This window comes from Dryobates pubescens, chromosome 26 (genome assembly GCF_014839835.1).
Source record: "Dryobates pubescens isolate bDryPub1 chromosome 26, bDryPub1.pri, whole genome shotgun sequence".
Lineage (NCBI taxonomy): Eukaryota > Metazoa > Chordata > Aves > Piciformes > Picidae > Dryobates > Dryobates pubescens.
In genome coordinates, this window is record NC_071637.1 from 7,971,202 (window position 1) to 7,978,365 (window position 7,164).

Genomic DNA, 7,164 nt, shown 5'->3' on the forward strand with positions numbered 1-7,164 from the left:
TCCTTACTTTTATAACTGATTAATAATATGCTACCTTACACTCCACTGGGAATATATATTGGCTTTTCTGATTTTAATGACATAGGCTGAAGTATGTTTAAGAATTCTGTTAGCGACATTTTAATGTTTTCTAAAGAATGACCTTTTGAACATACATGATAAAAACACACCAATTCTGGCTATCTCTACTGCACTCTGAAAAGCAATTTGAAATTGCATCCATTCTCCAGCATACGCTAAACTTCAATGCATAGGAAATTTGAAATTAGGAGCACTAGCAGCTCAAGAATTAGGCTACACCTACTGCCATCTTTTATGACTGCTCAAGATCTCCAAAGATAAATGTTTATGTGCATCCACAGCTGTGCAGTGAAATCAATATGCAATATACATGCTCAATATGATAGCCTTGCTTGTTTAGGGCTATTTCTTAAAGGTTTCAGTTTGTAATGTAATAAAGCCTGCACATCTTGCTGAAATTTGAAATCAAGACTGAAGATCATTGAAGCACGAAAGATGTTATTTGCTTACACCATGATATCCACACTTCAGTGATCAGGAAAAAAGGCTGCACAAATATGTTCTACAATTCCAAAATAATCCTCATCTAGATTGTAGCTAAGCATGAACTATTCCAGAATAAAAATTTTTGTGGCAGTATAAGCATGTTTCACAAATTAGCAGTTACCATTTAAATTAAACCAAGAACCATCTTGAAATTTTCAACCCCAAACTCTCAAAAACCATTTGTTTAACAAAGCAACAAAGAAGTGTCTGTAAAACATGGAAGAACAAATCATGTAATCAATATAAGCATAATTTATGATTGGGTTACAGCAACTGTAAAACTGCAATCAGATTAGACTTCAAGTAAAAATGGTAGCCTTATCTGTCTCATGTTTTCCTGACATTACCCACCACTGTACCAACAGCCAGAGCAGGGACCTGATCCCGGAAAAAAAGGAGTGATTTTCAGGCAGAGCAGTTCCTCCATCCACCCAAACTAGGGTTGGTACAAGATGGCAGGAAGCATGGATCACACCACCCCTTCCACTGGCAGCACAGATATATTTAAATCAATAGTGAAACTGCATCCCTTCATGTATCCCAACTAGTAAAATGCATTGCTTGCATGCTGGTGTAAATGGCAGAACAAATCAACAAAAGAAAGCATACAAATTCGACAAGCTCATCCAAAACCCTGCCAATCCATGCTTTCTCAGGCAGCAGATACATTAGATATTGAAGAGACCTTGCCAACCGGCTAGCATCTGAGTATTTACAGTGTAAAAACAGTCAGTGAAGTAGGCTGATGCTAATTGTTTTTTCTCTGCCTTACCACTTCACACACACTACGCACAAATGCTGGCATTACATGATTGGGTGAAGTCTGTAAACAAGAGCTTAAAATCAGTCTTACCACTTCACATTTCTTACCTCTTTCCCTTTCTGTCTAAGCATAGCTCCCAAGTGTTCCAATCCCTGACTACATTCCAGCGTTAATCCACCTCAGCTACTGCTGTCTTCGGTCTGACTCAGGAACCTTCGATATTCGAAAGGCTTCATAGCAGCAGCAGCAGGAAAGGGGAAACAAAACAAAACAAAAGATCACAAACTTAAGTTTGAATTTTTAGGGGGTGGAAAAAGCATTTAAAGACAATTATTTCACCTACTTAGATTTCAAGAGACATTTTGCCCCCCCCCCCCCCCCCTTACTGTTGCTGCTATGAATCTGCATCACTAACAATTTCTTTGGCCCAGCTGTAGCACAAGTAAAGAACTATCAGATCCAGAATGGCATCAGAAATCAATAGAGGTAAAAAGGGGTGAAAGAATGCCTGAAGGCTGAGGCCTGAAAGAGAGAAAAGAAGCCAGGGGTAGGAAAGAAACATCAGTGAAGCCAGGCTTGAGAGCATGCTCTCTCCTACACCTAAATGACTAGATGTGCTCAAGTGCTACTCCAGTGGACAGGCTGTTTACACAGTTGCCGAGTTATTTCTTGTACACTGTTTTAGACTCTACTTGACAAATAGCTATTAAATGAAATGTTTTGCTACATGATCTGGATAGTCAAGAACCTGCAAGTTGTGATGTGTTGGTATAGTCAACTACACAGGTTTAGGACACAACAGCCAGTATCAGTTTTCATCCAAATCAGCTTTAATGGCACCTTAAAACAAAAGATAAAAGGAAGGATATAAATGGTGGTAACTGAAAGTGACTCACTACAGAAAACTTTGTATTTACTCCACTCTTCTTCAAAACCATCAACCATCACACACATCTGCAAAGCACTAATGTAAAATAAGAATGAAGCACTAAATTCAAGCCTCATGTTTGCCTTTCAACATCAGCCTGCTAGAGTGAAGGTCTGAAGAATGTCGTTTTTAACTTGAGGCATATGGCATGCAGGTATACAAATATGAGCTACACCCTCTCTGAAGAGGTCTTTATTCATATCTAGCACACGTACTCAAGTTTTAGACAAAATCTAAGTACTTCCTGAAAGCTCAAAGTGAGCAGGTCAGTTTGACCATTCTGACAGGGATGGCAAGGGCATTCTTCCCTCAATGTGAGTCAAAACAAGCTGTCTACATACACAGAAGGTATAGGATTTTTTTTTTTAACCCAACACACATGAGTTCTTTTTCTTAAAATATGCATATATGGTATCATCCTCAGACCAGCACCTTTTAGTCTCATCTCCATCCCTTATACTATTATCAGGAAATACACACTTCTATCAGCATACTTATTTCTATGAGCAAGACTGTGTCTACATTGACTATTATATTCTTGCAGACATGATAACAAAAAAATACCCTCTATATATGTGTGTGTGTGTCTATACACACATGTACAAAAATCTAAGCATAGAGCAGATCTTAATATAACAAAACATCCCGTAATGCTTATTCAGACACAGCCCAACATCACCAGGTGTTACCTTTTTTAAACAAACTCATTACATGCATCTTAAAGGAAAATCCTAGAAAACATGCTCAGCTGAACTAATAATTTAAAAAAACACCCCACCTTTGTCCATGCAGACAAAGCAGATCAAATGACACCTGTGGACCACATGATTCAGCCCCACAGCTATTCACTGCCTCTCCTGACACCCATGTCCTACAGCCCTTAAGACTGATCCTCATCATATCTGACACTGTTCTGTTTGTTCCTGGTCTATAAGATTTTTTCCTCTCTTAAACCAACTTCAAAGGTAACTTCCCCGTTTTGAAAAAAATCAACCAAACCCAAACACCACAAAAATCCACACTAAATTTCCTATTCTATCTTATTCACAGACACCTCAAAATAAATAATTAACCCACGAGCACTGTCTTTGCTCCTATGAAACAATTTTTTCCGCTTTATTTCTTTATATCAATCTAATCAGCTCCTATCCTAATAAAAACTTACAATACACAGATTTGGGCTGTATGACTTTTGACCACTGATAAGCTTCTGATATGTTTAAGTATTCCAGGAATGCAGCTATAAATTTCAATATTTACTCTCAGTATTTACTATTATTATGGAGTGGCAAAGCTGGGATGGATATAATCATCTATTATTCACTCTGCAGAGTGTCAGAAGCCAAATTTACCTTCCACAGAAAATATGTACTTGCATTCCTCTAGAATTTAATGGTGAACCAGTAAGTGGAGAAGTCAGTTTGAGTATCTAACAAATGACACTTTATAGTACTAAAGCTTAATTAAAATGCTGTTGTAATACACCGTTGTGACATACCAAACCTGAAAATGCTAATGGGCATCTTCTGACAACTGGTAACTTCTATCCTATGTATACAGGGGAAAAAAAAAGTAAGTTATTAATCTCATCCTGAAGAGTACAGTCTCCCTAGATGTTTAGTTTGTGCAGATGCTTAACACTGCAGGGCACACTGCAGGGCATTAACTTTCCAAAACAGTCAAGAAGTCCCTTTCTCCTGCAGGATTTTCATTCCTAAGCACTGTGAGCAGCACTACTTGTCTTACTTACAAGCAAACACAGCCACATTTCACCTTCCCTATCCCCTGCATATCCAAACATCTCCCTCCTACAACTTTACACAAGTGATCTTATGAGCTCTTAATGACTTTTAAGTTCCAGTAGTTCATATATACTTTGAAGCATAAATTGTAGAAACCTGAAGTGATGCTTTCTACAAACCTGTCTGATAAACCATAACTTCAAGAGAAAAAACATATTATTTTTAATAATGGGGCACTACAAATAGATCAGTTCGCAAAGCTCTCACAGAGCTGTCCCCAAACACTGGAAGCATCCAATTTCTATTAGATATAAGAAAGTAATTTAAAGACATTAAGAAATCATAGTAATTATAGTAAAGGACAGCTCACTAGTATAAAAACAGTAGAAAAACATTTAGCTTAGTATTACTTTTGGAGAACAAGTTATTTGTGGTGTGTCAAAAAAGACTGTTTTCTCTTAAGTATTTGTTGTAATAATCTTCAGGAAAGGTAACAATTATGTTACATCCATCAGCCTCAAGTGCAATCTTATTAACAATGGTGTTTCTCTTCTGTTGTCTCTGTTTAAAGTTTTAGGATTTCAGCACATTACAGTAGATGTCGATCTGCTGATATCGAATTACTGCCCAACATCTGCAAACGCACAGCTAAAAAGGAACTGAGCTAAGGTTTGGTTTGTCATTAAAAGAAAAATAATAGATAAATAATGTTATTCTGTTTGTTTGGGGTTTCTTAAATGGAAAGATCCATATTTCTCACGTAGAAGGAGGGCAACTTGTAACAATTAGTGACCAGTTTCCAAGTGAAAGTTTTTCCAAGTCGCTGAGACCCTGCAAGAGGAAGCAAGGCTGGTGGGCTGCAACACACAAGCTGTGCTAAACAGGAACCAGCTACGGCTGGTCCATGCTACCCTGACAGGTAGGAATCTCCATTACCTCACACCTCCTACCTCCAAACAGGAAATAATAGTAAAAATAAATAGAAACACAACCAGTAAAAGCAACCTGAAAAAGAAAGGTAACTTCTCTAAAAGGAGTGAAAACCTCCTTCACACCTACCAAAAAGCTTAAATATATCCAATAAACAAAGACTATCAAAACGTCAAAGCCCCCAGTTATCAGGACTCCATGGCCCCAGACAAAGCACTGGATGCTTTGCCACCGCCTCAGACTGCAAGTTCCTAGGGCTGCAGCCATGCGCTCAGAACCTGTGAGAAAGCCATGCAAGTTTACACAGCGAATGGCACCACAAGCCACAACCAAGTTCTGATACAATCACCAACATCCTCCGCAGAGCTTCGCGTACGAGCCCTGCAAAACCGCCCGAAATCCTCCACCAAAATCACATCCCTGCTTCACGCTGGCCCAGCACAGGCTCCCAGCGCCCATCCCAGCACTGCCAGGCAAGTGACCCATGGCCTACCCCCGCCCCCCTGCAGGGCCCAGGGTGCCGGTGCGGGGCGGTGGGTCCAGGGCAGTGCCTGGTGGTGGAGCCTGGCTGCAGTGCCCGTGACGGGGCCGCAGCCGAGCCCGGCCCCCCCCAGCCCCGCCGAACCCCCCCCCGCAGCCCTGCCCAACTACGGGAGGGCGCCCCCTACTGCCTGCCTCCCGCAGGCGGCGCCGGCTGGGCTGCGGTGCATTTTGGGTGGGGGCTGGTATTTTGTGCCACGGCCATCAACCGGCAACAATGCCCACGGAAGGGGGGGGGGGGGCAGGGGCACCACCGGCATCGCCCACGCTGTGGTACTTGTTTCGGAAATCTCACCCCCTCGCCTTCCTTCTCCGTCCCCGGGCTGCAGCGGCCAAGCGAAAGGGATGCGTGACAGGGCGGGTGCAGCTCCCGGCAGCTAAGCGGGGCTTTATGGTTTTATTTCCCCCGCCTTTGTCTGAGGAGCGGGTGTCAATAACTATAGCCCTGGGTAGGGAATGGAGCGATGGGCGAGTGAACGTTGCTCCATCCTGCAGCTGGTGCTGGGCTCAGCATAGCGGCCGGGGATCGCGCCTTTTCCCGCAGGCAGCGACACCGGCTGCCGGGGGGAGGCTGCTCCCCATTCAGCGCACGGCACCGCCGCTGCTCTCCGACCTGGCTCTGGCGCCAACTCCGCCGGCGGGGACCCGCGCCCGGCTGCAGGGACGCTGCAGGCAGCGCGGGGATGCGGGACCCGTTCACCGACTCGTCATCCCGCTCACTTCATCTTACCGCCAACGCAGCCCTCGCCATCACGGCCGCTCTCGGGACACATCCATGTGTGGTCCCCCCCAACCGGGAGGGGGAAGGGAGGAGGCTGGGACTGCATCTGCCGCGCGGGCCCCGGGCAGAAGGGAGGGAAGGCGACAGTGTAGCGGTCCCCACAACCGGCCGGAGCAGAATCAGCCTCTCCAAGTATCTTGAACATGTGTACAGCCGGCGGAGGGGGCCCGCCTGCCAACTCCGCAGCCCCTCGGCTGCAGCGGGCAGGGCGGCGAGCACGTCGCGGGGCTCCTGCCCCTCAGGGCGGACGCGGGACACCCACCCCTACGCCGGGGTTGAGGGACGAGGTTGCCGGGGGCTACGGCACCGCCGGGCGGAGAGAGGGAAAGAGAGGGGGCGGGCGGGGGCTGCCCCCGCCCGGGTCGGACCGCGGACTCACGCACACACCTACCTGACTGGGGCTCTCCTCAGCAGCGAGGGCGGGCGCTCCCCCGGCACCTCTGGCTGGGGGTGGGGGTGCGCGGAGCTGCCTCCCTGACGCCGCCCGGGTCCCTGGGCGGGCGGGCGGAGCGGAGCCGGCGGCGGCGCGGGGGAGACAAAGGGGGCTGGATGGCGGGGGGGGGGGAGGGCGAGTGTGCGGGGGGGGGGGGGGGGGTGGCCTATGGTGAGCGGGTCCCGGGGGGGAGGGGGCGGCGGCGGCTTCACTGGGCTCGGTCCCCGGGGCGGGGGGTGTGGGGCTCCGGGGCGGGGGGGGGAGCTCCCTGGGCGCCCTGCAGACAATACAGCCGGGTCCCTCCTGCCCAGAACCTGCCCTGGCCAAGATGGCGGCCGAGAAAGAGCGGAAGTGACGCGAGACTCTCATTAGCATACGGGACTCATTGTCCGGCGGGAGGGAAGGGGGCCGCGCCCCGGGGGGGAGGGGGCCCGAGCCCCGGTGAATTCCCGCTGGCCTGGCCCCCATGCCGACCCGCGG

At 47.1% G+C, this 7,164-nt stretch overlaps 1 protein-coding gene across 8 annotated transcripts in view; it reads right to left on the bottom strand.

Moving 5' to 3' along the window:
• The window catches only part of ADNP (activity dependent neuroprotector homeobox), a 30,820-nt gene extending 24,021 nt beyond the window's left edge, over positions 1–6,799 (bottom strand). For 3 of the 8 annotated variants that reach the window (XM_054173603.1, XM_054173607.1, XM_054173602.1), the window contains exons 1-2: positions 6,643–6,798; positions 1,438–1,560 (exon numbers count right to left, since the gene is read on the bottom strand). The gene's annotated coding sequence lies outside the window, so the exon portion shown is untranslated. Of the gene's footprint in view, positions 1–1,437; positions 1,561–6,642 lie in introns of all 8 variants that reach the window. The other 5 variants (XM_054173609.1, XM_054173608.1, XM_054173606.1 and 2 more) reach the window with 3 other exon arrangements.
• Positions 6,800–7,164: the final 365 nt, after the last annotated feature.